General features: G+C 48.6%; 1 pseudogene; it reads left to right on the top strand.

Moving 5' to 3' along the window:
* The first annotated feature begins 12,360 nt into the window (after positions 1-12,360).
* Positions 12,361-16,544, top strand: LOC115325194 (annotated as a pseudogene).
* Positions 16,545-22,655: the final 6,111 nt, after the last annotated feature.

Here is a 22,655-nt window from a genome sequence, read left to right as displayed (position 1 = left end):
TTTGATTTGCACACCGTGTTTTGATAAAAAAAAATGTTTACCTCGAGCAAAGTCATGTAATGGTTCGACCAGTCAGAATTCACAATCTACCATTCCTGTATATAGAGTACATTCCATTTTCAATTTACCTTCCTCAATCTTATGTACATGAGTCTGTTTGTATAAAACCTTATATAAGCGAAACCTTAGTGAATTATAAAAATATTGAATATTGGGCAAGTGGGCAAGTTCACGTCAAAACAGCGTAAATAAAAAAAGAGGACAAAAGTAGAAAGGGGACAGCACAAAGCGCTGACTAGCGCACAAATGTTTTACGTGCACTATTTTTAAAAGAAGGCACACCGCATTTTAACTCTGAGTCCATGTACGCAGACCCAGCTCCACCAGTGTAGTGTTTGATGGTAAACAGACTACCATTAGTACTAGGAAGTGAAAGTCCTTTGGCAGATTCACTCGGTGTCTTTCCGTAAACCTATGCTGACATCTTGAGCACAGCATCTTCACTTTTGAATACATTTGTCACTTGGAGCCTCTGTCTAATTGCTCTTCATATTTTTTTTAATGCAAAAGCATTAACTGTCTCATGAAGTGAACCGACGTCATCAGCTTTTGAAGCCGCGCCAAATGGAACCTAAACTCCCCTGTCCCAATGAAGCGAAGCTTCTCGTCTGTAGCAGCGATCTCATGGATAGGCTCCCATTGGCTGGCGCGCGTCATAGCTTCAAGGAACGAGGCTCCCATTGGCTCACGCGTGGCATAGTTCCAAGGGACGCCACCAGGGAAGCCCTCTCCATGGCGCGCAGCTTCCACCGCAATGTCAGCTTAGGGGTAAAGGGATTAAGTGAGGTCCGGGGTCGTGTGACGTGCGCTTGGGCCCTGGTGACGCGCTGCGGGGGCCCGGTTATGGTGGCTATTAGCCCGGTGACGCGCTGCGGGGTCCGCGGATGTATCACAGTGAAAAAGCGGAGAGTTTACGAAGGGAAGGAGGTACGAAGTAGTCCGCTATGTTTTGCAAATTTTTGTAGCGAAAGTCAGGCTTCTGACTTTCTACCTTTGTTCTTTTGGCCCACTGAACGATGTGCTATTAGTAAAATCCCAATATAAATTGATTTACTCCAGCCCAAAATTCGTTTCATGTGTCCTTTAAGTGACAATTTTTTTTTTCTCCAAAAGTAACCTAAAAGTGCCAGATTTTTTTTTATTTTGAATTGTTACTTCTTTACTATTACACATACAATTTGAAAAGTTTATGACGCAAAAATCAGCGGAGGAATGTTTGGCAACTATTACGAGTGCTGCCACCTATGATCAGCACCGCAAAACTACTCGGACGAGTCGAGCTCGTCCGAGAAATTGAGGGCAACCCAAAAAACCACTGGACGAGCTGAGCTCTCGTCCACGGCATTTTTAGCCAGAGAGTGGCCGACGAGCTCAGCTCGTCCAAGGCACTTAAGGGGCTTGTTTGGCCACTGTTTCTATATCCTTTGATAAATAATAACTCTGCTCCGAATAAAACAGTTACACTGCTTGTTTACTTTTTTTTTATTGTTAACAAAGTGCCTTACACATCAAGCCATTATTTTATGTATAGCTAGGAGCTTATTTTTATATCCATTATACTCGTAAGGGGTGGCCTGCTTATAATGCTACCGTAGCGCATCGATTTGGGATTTGACGTTGTAGTCGGGTAGAAGGGGATAAAGTCAGGGGCACCGGGGGCAGGTGATTTATCTAATCTTGGTTCGATGCCGTGCGATCGCACTCCTGTAAGCGCGGCCGCGTAAGACGTGTCAGGTAGCCGGTGCAACCTGTCTGTTTATGTTATTTTTGTGTCTCATGTGCCTTGTCTTCGTACTGCCTTACGCACTCTCGGAGAAAATTGCGTGTAGCCTAAAGTCACTCACAGTTTCAGAAACAAGGTGCGTGGTTTCTCGTGGTCACGTTTTTTGCTAACTGATTCGCTCTTTCTTTTTAATATTTTATTTTTATTTTTTATGTATACATACTGTTAGCCCCTTTCTGGGGCTGTTACAGGAGTGCAGAGGTGAAGGAATATACAAAAACTAAGACGTTTGCAACAAACGCAATTTCAATGCAACACTGCAATTTACATTATCCGCACAATTAAATATTAGACACTGCAGATACCTAGTGAAAGTTAGTTATTACTGCACCGCCAATTCACAAGTCAACACAAGCAAGGTTGGTGTAGAATTACAAATCATCCCATGAAGACAGATGAATTGAAAAGTATTGCAGACACATACATAACTGAAGTACACTGAGCCAGAGTTGCTTAATATTGTTTACATACATAGTTGAGAAAGGCATGTTTCGAACAAAGCTAGACTATTGCTTGTTACTATTTGTTCGAGAAGAGCGCTCCACTCTGCCATTGTTCTTGGAAATCTCAACCAAAACCCATGGACAACGTCCAGGGCTTCCTGCAGGGCCGCGTCGCTTTAAGGACCGATTGGGCCACCCGTCGTCCGTACTGGTACGACATCACAATATGGACGACGGGCGGCCCCATCGGTCCTCAAAGCGATGCGCCCCAGGAATCGCTGGACGTTGTCTATGGATTCCTTGTTGAAAGAGGCCTGGCCCTTTCACCAGACAAAACGCAATACGCCATCTACGGTAACACCAAAGCAGGCCGTGAGGCGGCATCGCGTTTTGAGCTCAAGTTTGGAGGCACCGTCATTCACGCCACCAACGTGTCCGTGTCCTCGGTGTGGACTCCTCCATGCACGAACCACCTAAGACATGACTGAGCAAAATCAAAGCCTCCGTCAACTTTACACCCGCACTCTACGGATGTTGGTTCGAAGTCTGATCCAGGCCAAAATAATCTACGGTGCACAACACGTGGGTCTTGCCAGAAAGCAACATGAAGCCCTTGAGATTCTAGATCAGCGTGCCATGAGCCTAGTCCCGGGCCTTCCGACCTTTACGCCGATTGACACGCTACAAGCTCATGCAGGCCTCCAAACCATTGGCGACCTGCTACACGAGGCAAGCCTCGGGCAGCACCTCCGCCTCTCAAGGTCCAGACCGGGCCGCTCCATTTTCAGGCTGTTGGGCCTGCGGCCCGTTGAAAGGGTTCCCCCACCCACCGTGGAGCCAGTCCCCAGCAAGCCAACACCATCCCGCGCAGGAGGCAGTCATTCCGGTTGCCGTAGAATCCAAGCCGCAGCACAAGAACGCGCTGCTAACGTCGACGACCTCAAGTGCGTCGATGATGCGGTTACGGACCCAGAATCCGGCTCCACTGCGGCCACTGCCTGCTGCCTGGCCTTAGGTTCACCCTCCAGTATTCGGCTCCCGCCAGGGCTTGACTCCCTTGAGGCTGAGCTCCAGGCCCTTCACCTGGGAGTGGAACTGGTGCTCCCTGACACTGCCGCGCTGGAGGGCTCACACCCACAGAAATTCTCTTGCATTCCGACTCGACTGGAAGCTGTCAGCGCATGCCGTTCATCGGCCTCCCCTTGACCTACAACAGTTTCCTCCATCCGCGCGTCCGTGGCGGGGCTCAAGTTGATTCTGTGGCCAACTCTAAAGGTCGTGGTTGCCTGGGTTCCGGGCCACGTGGGTATCCAGGGCAACGGAGCGGCACGCCGGCTGGCAAGGGCGTCATTGTCTTACCTTTCGGCCGGTCAGCGGCTGCTACGCCTTTTGAATGATTCAACCTCCGGCTCGGACACAGACGCTAACACCACATCACCACCGCCCCTCCGCACCGAGGCCAGGCGGCGGCTGTCCACCCGGTTACCTGAGTGCGCGGTCCCAATTCCACGGGGATATCGGCGGCCGCCTAGGCCCGACTTTGTCGTATCGCCACCGGCTGCGCTTAGACGCCTCACCGCTTCGTCCGCATTGGACTACGTTCCTCGAAGCATGCCGGTTGTGAGCGTTGCTCTACTAGCCCCAATTCACTTCAGGCCGAGCGGACCGTAGGCGTCACGTCCGATACATCCTCCAGTGACCATCCTTCAGCGCCTCCCCTTTCAAAAATGAACGAGTTTCAATTGAGTTTCTAATGTGTTTTATACAGTCAAATAAAACTCATAAGAAACTCATCGTTAAATGAGTGTTATCATTACCCACTCCATATCTATTCTTTGGAATTTACTCATTACAAATTCAAGTGAGGTTTATCGTTACTTAATCAATATCAATTATTTTCTGTTTACTCATTACAAATTCAATCGAGCTATATCGTTACCCAATCAATAGCAATTATTTTGAGTTCACTCATTACACATTGAAATGAGTGTTATAAGAAAATAAATATATAAATCTACTCCCTACTGCATTGCACCCGAAACAAATAGCGCGTCGGTGCTAGTTTTGATATAGCTTTATTTCCTGCGCTTAATAATTAATAATAAGTAAGTGTAAGTAATAAGTAATAATAAGTAAATGTGCTTAATAATAACTGTATTCACCCTCTTTTACTCCTAAAGGCTTATTCACACGATGCATCTTTTCAACACGCCACAGTTTAGCGAAACCAAGATTTCGCGAAATCGGCCTGTTCTAACGTGCAGTTTGACGCGCGAAACCAGTGACGTATTGACTCACGAGAATTCCGCCAAACCTTGTCATCTATACAGGGAATACCAAGCGTTTCGCATCAAAATGATATGAAGTACGCACAGTGTGAAGAGACAGCCTGTTTTATTAATGCACTTAACGAATTTCGTCAGATTCGGCTCACTGGGTTTACTAGTCCTGCCAAACCCGGGAAAAACCGCGAGATGATCTCGAAGCATTTCGGACATTTTTGCACCGCTAATAAAGAACGTTATCCCCAGCCATCATGTTTATATACGGTGCTTGCTCCGCCGCGAGTGTTGACAAATCTGCACCGCGCCCCCAATCCGTACTGTAGGCGCCGTTCACACACCTGCAACCGAGTAGGACCAAGACTCGTCGCCCGTGCGCACCGCTTCTCCGCTTGTCGCTCGCCATGTTTGTTTGTTTCTTTCGGCTTCGGCTGGGATATGGAATCGGCTGAAAATCAGACTCCTCCAGAAGGTCGCTCCTCCTCCTCCTCCTCGAAGGTCAGACGTCATAGCGAAATCGAGCGGCCATTGGCAGCGTCCGCGTTTCTCCTTCGGGTGATTGACTTTTCTGAGGCGCGCCACTTTTTTGGTCACGTTCAGACGGGGAATCTGTTTCCCGAAACCTAGTTTCGCGACACAAGATTCGCCAACAAGATGCATCATGTGAATAGACCTCATATTTAGGGCGCCCCTCTATCGCGATTTGGTCAGTTTCGGTTCCAGTATTGTAACTTTTACTGGTTTCGGTTTCATATTTTAAGAATCGCGTCTTCAACGCCCCATCGGTAGCGACACCAGTTCTTTGTTGTTGTTTTTTGTTTTTTTTTTCCGGTATGGGTATGGTTTCGCCAGTATTGCGACCGTTGCGTTTGTGGTGCGCTGGGCCGATAGGTAGATGTGTGTCGCGGGATGGAAATGCCGTTAGATATAAAATATGCTAATTTAATCAAGTTTATCTATCTGTGAAGTTTTCTCTTGTGATGATTGTGTTCAACAAGAGCGCGGAAGATTGACGACGCGACAGAACGAGCAACTCAACGCAGTTGGCAAGCATACTTCTTTGTTTGTTTTGTACGCGTTGAACGAGTAGGGAACATTATGGAGTTTTAGAATTATCTCGTGGCTGCTGTGCATGCGCAGACCCAAAACAAGCTTCGGACTCGAGCTTTGGGGCCCGTTATTTCTCGATAATAGCGTGGGTACCGCAAAAGGCGGCGCCCACGACATCTCCGTTGATCGCGTCTTCGACGCCGTCGCCCGCTCGGGAGCTGCGTGAGTCGCACTCGGCGACCGCGGTCGGTATGGTCGAAGCGTATTGAAAACGCCACGGATCGCTGGATTCGCAGCTCAAAGCTATCGAGGCGCGTGTACTTACGATCGCGGCAGACATGTAAGCATGGCTGGGTAGTGGATGTGGATCGTCTGGGCTTCGTAAGTGCAACAGAGCAGCTTGGCGGTGACAAAAACAAAACATGCGGCATTGAGTATAAAACAACTATAAAAATGTTACTCTGGACGAAAAGCTTGTTTAATTTTCAAGATAAAACATTCTAACTTCCAAATAAAAGCTGTCGCGACATCTTGGTGGCGTTTTAAGCGCGAGATGCTTGCGTTTTGGGGTGGTCCCCGGCAGAGAAACGCTATTTTAAAACTCTTTGCCGCAATCCTTGCTATTTTGCCGTACGTAACGCGCGGTAAAGTAGCGCCCGATATTCTAAAACTCCCTATTTTCTCAGCATACGTTTTCTCGTTAAGCCAGAATGTTTTCTTTCTTTTTTTTAACTAGTTGGGTTTGCTTTATCTGTCCCAATGTTTGGATCTATGCGTAGCGTAATGAAAAGTTGCCACTCATTCTGTGTATGGTCCGAGAAAGTGTAGCTCATGTCAACAGAGCACGTATTGAATTCCTAATGCTACTTTCAGTTCGTTGCTTTAGAAAATGTCTTATTGCCCTATTGAAAATTCCATCAAGATACGTAATTTGGGACACTGACTGCCAGTCAGCAGCCTTGGTGGAACCTGATGGACCATCAGACGTCATCTGATGGTCCATCAGGTGACGCCTGACTACCACTGCCAAGGGATTTTCATCAAGGGCTGCATTTATATAAGAGTAAAGCTATACGCACTCATAAATATCGCCAAATGCCTCGATAAAACAAAATGTTCAAGAAAAAAAAGAACAAGAGAAAAAAAAAAAAGCAGGACCACCGCGGATTGAACCCGCGACCACTGCCGTACAAATCGGACACCTTAACCCCTATGCTATTCCACTTTTTTTTTTTTTTGTAACAAGAATTTTATTTACAATGAATATGCAAAGCAATATTTTACACTCAATTTTACGCTCAGCCCTTTTGCACACTGTTCACCGATGTCTGAGGAGGAACGCCAGCTGGAAAGTTCCATCCGTTTGAACGCCTGCTCAGGCGGTACCTGACGAAGGACGCACGTGGTCTGTTTTCTGGTACCATGGGAACTCCTGAGTCCCCACAACACCTCCGGCTGCTCACGCCGCTCTTCTCGCGTGCTCGTACGTGCTCCCGCACACAATGCGCGCCACGCTCAGCAAATATTACAGATGAAAAAAAAAAAAAAAAGGAAGAAAAAAAATTACAAACAGAAGGAGAAAAAAGAAAAGAAGAGAAAAGGGGCCTCGCACGCGCACCGCCCCCCTCAGATAACCGAACCCTGCCAACACCACCTAGACAGAAAGCCTCCGCATGGTTTCCTCTTCCTCTATGAAAAGTCATCACAGTCGGATCGCGCTCGGTCGGCTATTGGACCCGAGCCCGACCTTCGACGCGCTGATTGGCTGCGAGCCGCAGCCGAACACTGACGCAGCACTCGTGCCCAATCTCTCGCCTCGATCGATCCGACTATGATGACGCGTGTGGAGGCCCTCTGTCCAGGTGGTGTTGACCCTGCCCGTCAGAGGGCAGCCGACAGCCGCGGCCACTTAGAAGCCGGCGCCCCGGGCTACAACCTCCGGACTCGAGCTGTCTCCTCAGGCCTTGCCACTCGTCCTCCCCCCCCCCCCCCCCCCCCCCCCCTTGCCGGTCACCGAGACCGCCCAGTCCACTTTAGCCAGGAAGTAGTCCCAGGTTGGACGCGCATCCAAGTGGCACTGCACCATTGCTGTGCGCGACTGCCAGATGGCGTGTAGCCCCAGCAACACCAACACCCTCGTCACCTCCGTCCCTTCTCCGTCACCAAGAAGGAGGTACTTGAAAGCAGTGTTGTGCCCGTTACCGAAAGAAAGTAACGAAATATCGTTACTCGTTAGTTTGGTAAAAAGTAACGCGTTATCGAGCTACGTTACTCTTTTACAAACGTAACGATATACCGTTACCGTTACTTTTCAAAAATATCGAACGTTACTTTTCTGTTCGAGTACATATGTTTGGCAGAGATGTATGATAAGGCTCCTTAACAAGCTTGGATAAAGATAAAAAATTACAGAGTGGTTTCATAGCGTTTTGATGGACGAAGCAGCTTAATTTTCGGCATGCAGATTAGGCATTGAAACTGTAAATTACCTGATTCTGTCCCCTTTAGTTGATACATTTCATTCAGACCTGCTAACCATAGCGACGGACTTTCGTTATTCATGCCCATCTCACGCGCAGAATGAGTCGGAGATGTTAGTCAATCGGCGTTTATAAACTACAGCATGTTTATAGGTTTATATTTATATAATGAGGACTGTTGGAACACAACCAGCCAACCAACACCCCTCATCTGTACGCCGGTTTTAGTAACAGTCCGGTTCATACTATTACCAGAGACTGATTTACTTCACTATCTGGAACAGGACACCGGTTACCAGCACACTGGCTATAATCACTTGCTGCCTCTTACCAGCAGTAGCTCTTAGTTTTTCCGTGAAAAAAAGAAAAAAAAAGAAAAAGGTTTTGTGTTTGTAAGTTTTCTTTCCAGGTTTAAAACGTTTTTTTTAAATTTTTTTTATCATGACCTTAGAGAATTAAAGACTAATCAAGCGAAAGATTAATTCTTCTGTGTACAAAAGTGGGTCAGGAACTTTCAGGCAGCGCATGACGTCATGCGCTGCCTGTCGGCGCTCTCAGGCAGCGCTTTCAGGCAGCGTAGCGCATGATGTCAGCAACGTTGCCTCTCGGCGCTCAGCGGTGTCCACGTGATTGGTACAACGCGCCTGCGCAGCGCGTTTCTTGGGAGCCGTCCGGCCACCCGCGTGGTCCCGCCGTTACCGCCGTCTTCCGCGTCACAACCGCCGTCGTCGTCTCACCGATTGTGATTTTGTCTCTCGGAGTTTCGTCCACACTACGGACACCACGTGCGCAGATATGCCGCAGTTGTGCAGACGTCGTCGAATGCCGTAGACACCAAAACGTGGCGAAGAGTGCGGTGCAGACGACACGCGCGCCTGCCACACGCCAGCCCCAATCCCGCCCGTCGTTGGACCGAGGATCAAGTGACAAATCTCGTACCACGTGATGGCCATGTACTTGGCGACCCGAGACCAATGTTGCCGGGCGGAGCCGAAGTTTCGGTTTCGATTCCCGCTCGTGTTTAGAATATTAGATTTAAAAATATATATCCCAGTTTTCGCGATGCAAACGACGTAGTGTGTTTTACTAGGGCTTTTTAATATAAAATCAATCATTATCCCGAAATCTTCGGAATTGAGCGGAGTTGCCCTTTAACGGCAAAGCGTCAAAATATGGTACACTACCAAATAACAGGTAAAGCTAGTAAAGACCACTTACTTCTGTTCATGTTGATGGCCGAGGTAGCCCACCGGTGCCGAGGCACCAAATCGCACGATCACGGCAAACCGGGACCACCATAGAGATCATACATACTAACTCTAGAGGAAAAGGTCCGCCATTTTCCCATGTATTCTGGCTGCCGCAAGCGGCGGGGTATGCAGGCAGACCCTAGAGTGCCTTCATACACACGCGCGCTTGACATGTAGGCACCCTAGCAGACCCTCGGGGCACTGATCTCAATGACAATTGCTGGATCGCGCTTGCCGCTCCCGCAAGTGAAGCCACCGGGCCTCACTCGCTTGGGATACGATTTGCCGTTTTTGCTAGCCTTTGCTGCGGTTTTCCAGCGTGCTGACGACACGTTTTCTACTCGTTCGTCGTCATTCGCCGAAGAAGTTTTTCGAAGACTCTGTGTATTGTTGAGACTTGCCGTTGTGAACACGTGGAAAAGTTTACGAAAGTGCAATGTCGCAGGAAAAAGGCACAACGCGTCGAAAGGAAGGGCTAGCGGCGTGTTCAAAGCATCCTTGGCACGCCGAAGTGCCGTGTCTCTGTGCCTTCGCGCGCTTGGATACCGACCAAGAACCGACGCCGTGTGAATGTGTTTAGCGAGTGCAATGTGCGTGAAGCCGTGTCAAAAGGTACAACTCGTCGAAAACGTGTCGCCGGTGTCGCGGCGTGATCAAAGCTTCCTTGGCACGCCGAGTGATGCATCTTTGTGCCTTCGCACGCTTGGATACCGGTCAAGAATTGACGCCGCGACAAAGTTCTGAACGTGTGTCGCGCGTAGATGCCTTTAGATCATTTATATATATCGGCCACGGAGTTCTGGATCGTCCGGCTGTTCCGGTGAGTTGCTATCAATAAAAGGGGGAGATCTGTACGTGTTCTTATGTACTATATTAACCATGGCTATGTCCCAAATCTACTCTAATAGATTCCGTGGGAGCACGAATAGGGCAACGTTGTGGAGCCAGGGGGGTTTTCGAAAGCAAAAGTACAAGACGACGAGAATGAAAATCTTTGAAGCGCGGCCGATATGGTCGTGTGCAATCTGTTGACCAATTACAATTAGGTGAGCCGCGCTCAAACGTCAAGTGCAATTAAGTGGGTTGATAATAAGCCAGCACTGATCAGTGATGAGGAGCTGTTGTGCACGGTATTGTGGAAATCGTCTAAGGACGAAAAAAAGACGTACCTTCTCCCCATCTTCCGTCGCTAGTGGACGCTGGATTAAGCTCGTTCCTAAACCGCGAGAGGAAAAGACGCTGATCCAGAGGCACGAACAGCTTCACGCACATTGCACTCGCTGAACACATACACACGGCGTCGGTTCTTGGTCGGTATCCAAGCGTGCGAAGGCACAGAGACACGGCACTTCGGCGTGCCAAGGAAGCTTTGAACACGCCGCCAGCCCTTCCTTTCGACGCGTTGTGCATTTTTCCTGCGACACTGCACTTTCGTAAAATTTTCCACGTGTTCACAACGGCAAGTCTCAACAATACACAGAGTCTTCAAAAAACTTCTTCGGCGAATGACGACGAACGAGTAGAAAACGTGTCGTCAGCACGCTGGAAAACCGCAGCGAAGCCTAGCAAAAACGGCAAATCGTATCCCAAGCGAGTGAAGCCCGGTGGCTTCACTTGCGCTGCAGCGAACAAGCGGGGAAGCGCGATCCAGCAATTGTCATAGAGATCAGTGCCTCGGGGTCCCACATGGTTACCAACTGCCTTCGATTTCACAAATATATCATCAGAGCAGTTTCGTGAACTTCAACAATCCACGAACTTACCGGTGGAAAGATATTTGCATTCCTTTCGAAGCTTTCTTTTTGCATAGCACGCAGATGTACGGCCTCCCGTCAACACTAAACTAAACCAGATAACCGGCTTCGGTTATCTGGTTTCGCCCGGAAATACGAAACCTCGCAACTACCAGATTTTCGAGATTTCGACAGAAGGGAAGTTAATGCAGCGTAATGAGTATGCTGTTTTTTATAAACCTTAGAATAGCTCAAAATTTAGATTGCAACGTTAAATTATCACTGTTTATATTGCTGAAAGTTTTCAGTCTTCGCGATTACCATTGCGACTGTCGTCCTTCAGCTGGCAACATCGGTTTCTTTCTCTCGTGTTCTGTCGCTCTCTTTCGCGATCTTTCACTCGGGACCCAGGATGTCGGCGCGCGGGATTTGCCACTCCTCCTCCACCCACCTTTACCCTCCTGGGGACCACGGACAACTGCATGCGCGCTCCAACCGGACCAACCAACTATGCCCGAAACCAAAGCGATGTGTTCGTATATCAAGCTCTTTATAGTCAAAATCGATATCTCACTCTCGATTAACTAAAATCGACGCCTCGCCCTGCGGTTACACGTGGAGAGGAGAGGGCACGTTGCAATATTGGTGAAGCCTAGTCATAAAAGGTTTAAACGATGTTGGGGCCAACGTGACCGTAGATCTCTCTGGCTATTGGTGCGCGTGACATGTCGCGTGTGAGATAGATGGTTGATTGTAGAAGGACTCCTTGCAGGCTTGCGCGCGCTCCGTCCGGTAGGTTTTATCAGATCGAAGGCTAGCCTGTGGTGTATTCTAGTACCCCATAGCTAGACGAAAGCTAGCTACGGTCACGTGATGTGGTCACGTTGGCGTGGTAAGTGAGGAGAGTAAAAAGGAAAATGAGAAAGAGGCAAGGCGTCAAGGGGAGCATGGCTTGTGGAGGCTACACGGCTGTCGTCATGCCCTCTCCTACGCTTCTATCCTCCTTGAGTTGGTACGAGTCACCCGTACTGACGCCTGAACAAAAGCACACACCACACGGTGGCCAGTTGCCGGCCGTTTTTCGCTAAATTTAGAGAAAACTAAAAAAAAAAAGCTGAAATTGGCGTTTTGAGCAGGCTGGCGCAGGGTGGCGCAATATACGAAATCGCTTGGTGGTCTAGCAACACTGAGAGCGTCGCCATGTTCGTTGTGGCAAGCCGGCGGCAGCGAAGCGTGTGAAGCAATGAGCGAACGGTGGAGTTTTCCATCTTTTGACCACGTAATGTGGCGTAATAACCTGGAAGACTTACCACGGGTATCTGAGGGCGCACTAGAAGCCTTGTGCGCTTCGGAAACGCCATCGACACGGCAGCGGAGCAAGTCGTACGCCTTTGCCACCGAAGCGTACACCCTGCCTTCGTCAGTGATGACGAACGTCTGCGACTCGAGGTACGTCAATACCGTTCCGTAACTTGCGTTCCTTTGTAAACATTGTGAAAAAAATACTTTACTTGCTACGCTTGTTCACGTCGTCCCTTTGTTGTTCTAAACGTAGCAATGCCGGAGTCGTATCTGTTACGCAACCAGGCAAAGCAGTTCTTACCAAAGCGGCGCTCTTGTGTTCGCGTTGAACTCTTGGGAAGTCAACGATTTAATTAGTGCTTGGTGGTATGCTGAAACGTTGCTTAAATTAAACGAGGGGGTTTTCACGAGCCAGCCTAGCTTTTGTTACCGACCGGTGGCTTTACTTATATTCCATGACGGAGCGAGCTTGTTGGCTCGCGGCGGGATCCGACTACGCTGCGTCTGAAATGGGCCTTAGCTTTCGGCGCGTATTTACATCACTGAATGAAAGGAGACGATTTTAATAACAAAGTGCGCGCGTAGCTTCCCGATGATATAGCCCGGAAGTGTGCAAATGTATAAGCGGTCTACGTATTCCTTCTTATCTAGTTCGCAATGTCAACTTACCATGACGTAGCACGCCCATGCTACAACACAGCAACTGTAAAAACGCTTGCACTGGAACTTTGGCAAGTGAGAATATACTAGGAGACTACGGCACTATAACTTAGTTGAGTAGATAATTGTTTCCTATATGAGCACTAGCCCAGAGAAGATTCCGCATGCGGCTTCCACCTCACATTTTCTTATGAGCGACTTCTTTGGTCACTGGTTGTGCCTTTTTCTTTGCTGCCCTTAAGGTGCTTACCAGTAGAAAAAGAACGCATTTAGCGAAGTTCACATATTCTTCCGTGTTATCCCAACAGGCTTGGTGTCGCCTATGCACAAGCTACATGCTTCAGGAGCCAGAAGGCGACTGGAGTGCCATATAAAATTCAAGTCGCATCTAGGCTGGACACTGGTGCAGTGACAGGTGCCACTTGTGAGTGCCCTGCTGGAGCAAGCGGTGCGTGCAGCCACATTCTCGTCACTCTTCGGTTGGTTATCTTGTTAAAGACAAAAGGCTACAAGGAGACACCGCCAGAGTTGTCATGCACCGAGCTCCCACAACAGTGGCGGCGCCCTCGACGACAAGGCATCAGGCCAATGAGAGTCCAAGACGTGGATTGGAGGAGTCCCCGTGAAGGCGGCATGCCCACACCAATGCCAGTGCGGCTGTTTGATGCCTGCGCCAAGAAGCAAGACGAGCAACGCCCGCTGGAGTTGCTGCATGAACTGGACAGAACTCTCCAGAGCCTTGGGAACCAGGATTTCGGCTCAGTACTACTGGCTGCCCGAGGGCCGCTAACGGACTCAAAACCGGGGCCTGCACCTGCTGGTTAACCGCTGTCTTATCAGCAGGCAATGCTACCCTCCGGCTACAAGACGTGGACCTCGGCAAACATTTCTGCAGGAATCGGCCTTGCAAATTCAGTACCGGAGCTCTCCCACTTCGATGGGACTCCACAGCACACATTCTCTGGCTCGTTCAGTGCGGAGGAATGGCAAATATTGACGGTAAGTGCTGGTCACGGCAACCGTGGCAGACAGTACAATACATTGTTAGGCTGGTTGATATGATCGTAAGACATAACGCATAGCACAAACTAGGTCACCAGGCAAGGAAGTACACAAGACGAGCGCTGACTCACAACTGTTTATTTCAGAGGTTTGCACGCACCTTATAAAAGTAAATTTGACGCATACCCGCTGGGTATTGGTCAGAGTGCGCCACTGTCGATTGATCGCCAGTGCGGCTCGCATTGGCGACGCTGCTGCCGCCTATGTTTATGCGTGCGAGATGCCGCCTTAAGCCCGTTTCACATGCTGCGATTCCTGTCTCTATTGAACTAAAATTGCAGTGGCACTGTCGCAGCGGCTCTTCGAGAGGGTTCCACCCAGCTGGAATCCTGTAGCGGTGTCTGCTGTGTGCCACGTGACCAGGAGAGACAGCGTTTCATGCACGTTGCAAGGCTAAAACTGAAATGCCTCGTCTTGTATTAGCAATGTAAAAATGTGAAATTATCGGTTAGTTCATACAAATGTAATATGTTCATGTATATGAAGGCGTATACATTGCATTGTAAGCAAGAACAAACACGTGGCGCTGCGACAGACATTGCGAAGTGGCCAGAACATGTGAATCCAACCGTTGCGATGAATCTCAGTGCCTGTTGTTGCACCAGTTTTACTCTTACAGTCGCAGTATGCGAAACAAGCATACGTCTTACGGAAATTGTCAATCCCTGACGGTGTTGCTCCTCCCACAGCCTCGATGGTAATCTGGCTCCTTTCCTGCTAAACCTTCAAACCTTCACGCCTTCGAATAGCTGCCCATAAGTGAAGTCATCTGGAATTGCACGAAACAGTCAATAGCATTGCAACTGCTGTAACCATACGCAAACAAAGACTGCTTAAGTCAGCACCGACGAAGCGGAAGGACAGACTCCACCAGTACTGCACACTAACAACAACAAACATGGCGAAAGGGCTACCTGGACGTTGCAGATATTTAGGGCTAGGATGTGCTTCGTATCAGGCAAAACTTGACTGCCCTGCAGGTTTATGCATTAGGCATAACATCCTGCATTATCATTTCCAGTCAAGCAGAAAAGAAAAACTGTTTGCACAATCACTTCTTAGCAAGGCAGGTGGGCCAGGAGAAATGCGGTAATCTAAAGCTGTCGCAGATGTGTTGTGTTCATATGCTATAACGACTTTATTGTTTGTCGCAGGGGATCGAAGTGTCGCCGGAAAGTGCCAGGGATCTCGAACTGAAATCCAGACAGCAAGGACTGAGTGCGCACTGGCGAGACGCGCGGCGCAACCGATTAACCGCTTCAAGTTTTGGTCGTGGATCCAAGCGAGAACAGTGGACAGAAACGGGCTTGCGGAACCTCTTCGAGCCAAAAGACATCTCGCATGTTCGGGCAGTTCAGTATGGGCTAACAAATGAAAGTTTGGCTGCGGACCGCTATACAGCCGTTATGCCTCCTCCATCTGGGACCCCGGTACTGACGTACTAACCCTTGCAGTTGAAGCGGTCCAAAACCGTTCTGCTCGCTACATCCTCACTAATTATCACCGCATCGCTAGCGTAACATCAATGAAATTGGGCCTAAAACTGCCAACGCTTGCTTTGCGCAGAAAAATTTTTCGCTTATGCCTGTATCACAAGCTATACCATCATAACCCTCTCCTACGTGAAAGGTTACTAACGCCTGCACCTTACATCTCGTCACGTCTCGATCATCAACATAAAATGGACGTACCCTCGTGTAAAACTACATCTTTTCATAGTTCGTTCATACCTCGCACCACTCTTGACTGGAACCACCTTCCAGCCTCTGCGGTATCGATTTCCGATGGTGTGGCGTTTAAAAACTGGATTGCCAATATTTATATTCCAGAATTTGACTAACCTATTGTTATTTTTCTTGTTCTGTTTCATGTGCATATCTTAGATTTACTTTATATTATGTAACCCACTCCCCTCTGTAATGCCCTCGGGCCCTGAGGGAAAAAGAAATGAAATGAATGAAATGACTAACTTCAAGCACAATGTGTCGCTCCAGCACTGCGGCTTAGTAGTAAACCCTAGATTCCCGTGGCTTGGTGCCACACCTGACAGGCTGGTATATGATCCAGAGGAGCTCTCGTTTGGAGTCCTATAAATCAAACGTCCGTATTCACTCAAGGAAACTGAACCAGATTATGCCAGGAGGCAGAACTTTTACATAAAATTCAATGAAAATGATGAGCCACATATTAACCGGGACCATGACCACTATGCCCATGTGCTTGGCCAAATGGCTCTGACCGGATGTCGCTGTGGAGACTTCGTTGTCTGCTCAGAGAAGTGGATACTCGTTGAGCGCATTCGCTTTAATTTTCAGGACTGGGTGAAAATGCGTCAAAAACTTGATGAATTTTACTTTCGGCACATGTTCCCCTATGTTGTCCGCAAGTAAACCAGCTCAAACTGAGTAGTTAGGGCTAAATAAAGAATAAAGATGTCTCTGGCTGGGTGAACTGTTGAGTTTCAATCAAGTTTGTCACCCCTCCCCTCGGAACTACCACTTACGGTTCATCACGCCGGCAGACATCTCTGCCTTTTCAACAAAATGCTCCCTCTCATGAACGAGTACGAAACAAAAAGAGACCACACAAGCACTACACTCATGACAGGTTTCTTTTGTAAAGGTCAGCACACATACAAGACTCACAAAGCTCCGACACACATAACGCAAAGTAAAATTAACATATCGGGAAACTACAGAGCATGTGCCCATGTTGAAAACAGGCACCCACCCCCTATTTAAATGCACACACATTAAGCAAGGTCCCTCGCAAGTCTGTCCTGCTTTTTCGTTCCCAAACCTAGAAAGTGCCCGTCCCCCTTTCTCATGATTGTGTCTGTACTTCAAGTGGGCACTCAATCAATATTTTATGGGAAAAGCAAAGTTTATGTGTACTTGTCATAAATATGCGCGTTAGGCTTCAGCCTGCCATCATATCTGCGCTTCCTGTGCGATTTATGAGACGGTACTGAAAATTCGTGAGTGTAGCTGCCACTGTCCAAATCTGATTAGCTACAGGGGCAAGGGTCAGTGGTATCGGCCGATCGAATATATGATATGCCTTAATTGTTTTCATTCTACGTTCCACATGAATTCTTAGAGATGCGATTTCTTTTGTTTCTTGCACTTGTCCATCTGTGAATATGCGGCCCCTCAAGAAAGGGGGCAGATTTAGCTTTACGCCTCTTCTCTCAAGCAAATCCTCAACGAGGAAACCCTTATCTGCCATCACAGAATCGTTCTCTTCAAATGTCAACTCTAAAAAGCCGCTCCTTATGACAGTTTCTCTGTCTGATGTCGATCCTGTGTAAAGCTCGGGCACGAAGGCCAGAAGCCCATTAGGCAGTACATCGACAAGCCCTTTAAAGGTGATTTGTACATTGAGTATGTGCTCGACTGAAGCGACGGAGAGGTCGGCACCTCACACTGCACCTCCGTTGCATCCAGAATTACCCTCGTTGATGCATATTTCTTAACAAAATCACCTGGCCTAAACAAAATCACCCGAAATTCCATACAGGAATTTCAACCAGGACATGCAAATCCTTGACACTGTGGACTCCGCAATGGAAAACCTGTGGGCCAAGTCTGCTTCGAAGAGACCAAGACGTAGTCTCACAATAACTAAAAGAGTCCATTCTCTGTGGTTAGTTTTCGCTTACGGCCCCTCAAAGAATTCTGCCCACTGCTACTTTCTGTCCGCAAGACATTGCAGCCATCTTTCCCAGTGTCCAGAAAACGCAGCAATGCTGCGAAGTGTTGATATCCCGGAAGACCAGTGTAAAATATGAAGTTTTCATCGCAGTCTTTGAAGCGCTCGATGCAAAAGGAAGCTGATTTTCCCTGCTCTTGCGAAACCTGGCACTCGAGGCGGATTTTTTCTGCATGAAGCTCACGTAGTGCACCCCTTGCGTTTTCCAGTTGCTGTCTCAGCTGTTCACATTCATCACGAAGCCGTGCTATTTCTCTCTTCTGCTGGTCAACTACACTTGCAAGATGCTCGGCTTCTGCAGCACGTGAAGAGCAGTCGTGAACCGGTTCCACTGGGCTCGCAACAGCGGCATCCACTCCATCACTGCGTCTCTGCGCACGTCTTCACTCGCTAGAGCTGTCGGTGCCACTGGCTGCAGTGGCTGGTAATGTTTCTTTAGTAGTGGTGGTGCACATCGTTTTGGGGGCCTCCGAACTTTGCTTTGCGGTTTGAAGGCGAACACTGATGGTACTGCAGTGTCCCTAAGGAGGTTGTGCCCGCTAGCCACGCCAGGTATAAAGTCACATGTACGGAAGTGCTTGGAGCACACTTTCGTCGATTTCATGTTTACGCGGAAGTTAGCACCTTCGTCTCTTTTCATTACGATAATCCATTTCTTGTAGAGGATGGGATCTCTCGGAAAGCGATGAAAGGATAGAACAAAAAAACAAAAAACAAAAAAAGGAACACTGAATGAAGAATTCAGAAGCGCCGTTGGTATGGGCAGCATTTAACGTTTAAATAATTTCACCGGGGCTCACTAGCAAAACTGGGATTACCAAACAAACATATCAAAACTTTTTTATTTTTTTGGCACGGTAACGAGCAGAAGACAACGTAGTAAATGAGGCGGCCGAGAGCAAGCGGGTGTTGCTACCTGCGCCCAAACGGCACAGATAGTTGAATGATTCCGGTCGGACAGAATCATATAGATAGGGCGGCAGCGTGAGTCCGCGCTGCCGCCCTAGCGTACGAACAGTTACGGTAAGTCTCGCGGTCACGTCACCAACCAGATACTACGCAATCGGCTCAAAGTTGAAATATCAAAGCACCCCGTCAAAGGAGATACCCCATGCGGTGCTGCTACATACCTTATTCCCGTCGCTGTCGCTGATGCCGCGCTGCTTGCACTGCGGAACGCAGCAATGCACCGTCATCTTGCCAGCGTCGAAAAACCTAGTTACTGCTACACGGGCTGCACGTATGTATACAATTGCAGAACACCGAGGGTACGCCGCACATACGAGCCCGCGCGCAAGGCCTCCCGGCCGTTCGTCGCCACTACAAAGATGGCGAACGTGGTTCCTCTCCCGTTCACTGGATGGCGCTGACAATTTCGGATATTGCAAAACGCCAAACCAGGAAGTACAAGGAGACATGGGATGGGCGTCTTTTGAGAGCAGGGAAGCGGTGAGCAAGATAGAATTTGAGGATCGGTTGAGGCAAATGGATGGGGACCAATGGGCACGAAAGGTTTTCAGCTATTTATACATGAGGAGCATAGACACAAAGTGGAGACAGCGCACTAGGAAATTAAGAGGAACGTTTTTAGGCTGTAGTGGAGATACGGAAGAGCAGGTCTCAGTTAAGAAGAAAGTTAAGGCCACAGAAAGAGATCGGTGGCTAGACGAAATGCAGACAAAGACGGCTCTTGAAAGCCATAGATTAAACAAAACAGTTATTGCCAAAGAAAGCATTTATGACAATTCTAAGGGAAGTTCATTGTTGTTTGAGGCGACGACGGGTCTTCTGCGAACCAGAACATACAGAGCGAGGTACCAGGAAATGGATACAGTGTGCACTGCTTGTGGAGAGGAGGACGAGACGGCTGAGCACTTGATAATCTACTGTAAAGGGCTTCACCCTACCGAAGACAACGTGGATTTAATGAAGTCATTGGGTTCTAGAGACAGTGAAGGGAGGGTGGATTTCAAGACTGTAGAGATTACCAAGCAAAAATGAAGAGAATGGTGGCAGAAAGCGAGAGAAACTAGGTATTTTCTTATTAACTTATGGCAAGGGGGTTTTATAGCCCCACTTTCTTTGCAGTGCGGAGTGAATATAGATTTCACATTTAAATATTCTAAGCTTAAAAGGTAAAACAAAATGGCTAGGTGGCATAAGCTACCGCCCGATCCAAAGAGCTCAGCCGCATTCATCCATCCATTCATCCATCGCCTATTGGCGCAGAGCTTCCACCCCTGCTATTGTCTTTTAAAAGCCGCTACATTGTTAGCAAAAATATCACGCCCAGACGTGTAAACGATGGTCCCATAGCGGACACGTCATAACGTGTTCGTTTTACACGCAGCCATGTGTGTTATTCGTCTACACATGAGGTGCCGTGTAAACTTAACACGATACACCGTGTTTTTCTTACGCTAAACACGGCTGAGCGTGTTGGCTTAGCGTGCTCTGAGCGGTCCTCCTCTTAAAATATGGCGGCAAGCAGCCGAAAACAGGTGAGAGACGAGCCCAGCGAGCCGCGCGCCTTTCAGTCGAATTGAGAGCACACAGGACGCGTTTGTTTTCGTTCGATGTCTTTTATACACAGTAAACAGTCTCCAAGCGGCGGACGTAGCTACGTGCAAAGGTACGTACGTTTGTCGTCGGCGGCGGTCGGCGGCATCGGTAGCTACGACGCAGTGCGGCAGTGCAAGGAGGTTATTATGGGCAGGAGGTGGCATCCCTATCCCCAATGCATGGAGCGAAGTATAACGGAAGTAGGCGTGGCCACGAGCCGCAACGAGCATTTTTTGACCAATGGGAAGCCTAGTGAGTGGCTGCCGCCATTAATTTCGGTGCAAACAACCGCGTTGCCATGACATTTCCGTGGCAACGTGACTGTGTGCACCGAAAGTAATGGCGGCACCCACTGTTATTTGAAACAGCGCTTAACGGGAGACTTTTAAACCGGTATGGTCGGCATTGGATGAGATTATTATAAACGAACGCCTGGTTGCCCAGCAGAAAGTAAGTGACTAGAATTGAAACGCTTTAGACGACGCACCGTGAAGGAGTTGGCGGTGCGCAACGCATTTTTTTATAAACAGCAGCAGCAGATCGCACGAGCGCGCATGCAAGCCAGGAGCGCATAGAACAACGGGCTCGCGCTTCCAGTTCTGACTTGGCTCGCACATAATGTGGAACTAAGTATAAACACTCATGCTGCAAAGCATTTCCATCGTGGACGCCCACGGCGGACGCCGACCGCATCGAAAGCTAGCCTCGTGAAGCACACGCCGGAGCAGATTAGAAAGCAGACGAACCGCCGGTGCGCTACCCCATGGCCTCGGAACGGGTGCGCAAGGCAGTCTGGGATTAAACGCCTCTTCCGGCTTCACTCAGGCTGACGTCATGCCGGGTCCTGTCTGTTTAAACGTCCTTGGCGGCAGTGCGACGGAGCCGCTATACAGAAAAACGAAGGACGAACTTACATGGACAAATGACTCTAGCGAACTATTTGGAATCCGGCGGTAACTCGCACAACCTAGCGAGGTTTCTAGCAGCATATAGAGAAAAAGAAACAACCAGTCCGTTAATACGCTACGTCCGATCACGAGTAAACAGCTACCCGACATACATCGCAGACAACAGGAATACCACGAATTACACAGCACCGACATATACAAAACACAACACCCCCCTCCCAACACTGCGCCCGACACTTCCTACTCAGCGTGCTCTACTCCCCGCGGCGTATATACGCGTGACATGTGCGGGTGAGCTCTTTAGTCGCTGACCGTTACAGATTTATATAAGAAGACGCGAAACACGGCGCAATGGACAGCCGTATGTGATAACTGTTTGTATTTAAAAAGTATGGAGGCAATATCTATAATGTTAGTCCGTTGCAAAACATAACGATGTATAAACAATGAATTTTAAACTGGTCGTGAGGAAGTTCAAATTTTTGTTATTTTCATGCTAGACCAGTGTTATGAGCTGTCCGACTAGCTTGAATCAGATAAAAACAAATTATTGGGACTTTATCCTTTTGTAAGTAATAATAAATGGAAATGATTCTTGCCCAAAGCATTTTTTATATACACCAACTCATGTTTACAAACAAACCGGAGCGCCCCTAGCGGACGCCACCGGTGCCGCGCATGCGCGATGGGGGTGTGGGCAAAAAGCTCGCCGTCGCCCATAAACAAACCATTGAAATGCGATGTTGTCGGCGTCGGTGTGAGTCCCCCTGCCCTTTTTCGCGTTTGCATTGTTGATTCTACGTCTTCCTGGCAAGGTCTGACTACTTCAGCGGCGTCAGCGAAATTACCGAGGCTCGTTACACCGTAAAACTTCGCGTGAATAATGTGACATGCGGCGATTCATTCCGCGTGGACGCCGCAGAATGTGTGCTAAAGCCTGAGTCGCATGATAAGATTTCGCTCGCACTTTTCAGTCCGGACGTCGGTCGGGCTGCAAAATTGTGAACCGTAGCTGAGATGGTCGACGTCGATGCTGAAAATCTCAAGCAGAATCGGACCAAGTGAATCAGGCATAACAAGTCGGTGATGGCCACTGGTAACAATTATCAATGCATCCTTGTATCTACTGTTTACATCGAGCCTGGTTACCAACCTTTAAATTTGAGTGTTTTGAGGCCTGCACTTACTTCTTATCGCAAGTACCGGGCCCACGTTTGGTCTACGGGCCGGTGTCGTCTAAAAGAGCAGACGACAAGCAGTTCTAAACGTTTGAAAGAGCAGACGGCAGTTTAAACAGTCAAGCGGCCGTTTGAACTTGAAGACGCACTGAACGTAGTCCGCAGGTGGTCCGTACAACCTCGCGGTTTTC

This window comes from Ixodes scapularis, unplaced genomic scaffold (assembly GCF_016920785.2).
Source record: "Ixodes scapularis isolate PalLabHiFi unplaced genomic scaffold, ASM1692078v2 PGA_scaffold0__279_contigs__length_252992795, whole genome shotgun sequence".
Taxonomy (NCBI): domain Eukaryota; kingdom Metazoa; phylum Arthropoda; class Arachnida; order Ixodida; family Ixodidae; genus Ixodes; species Ixodes scapularis.
This window is presented reverse-complemented; position numbering and strand designations above follow the sequence as displayed.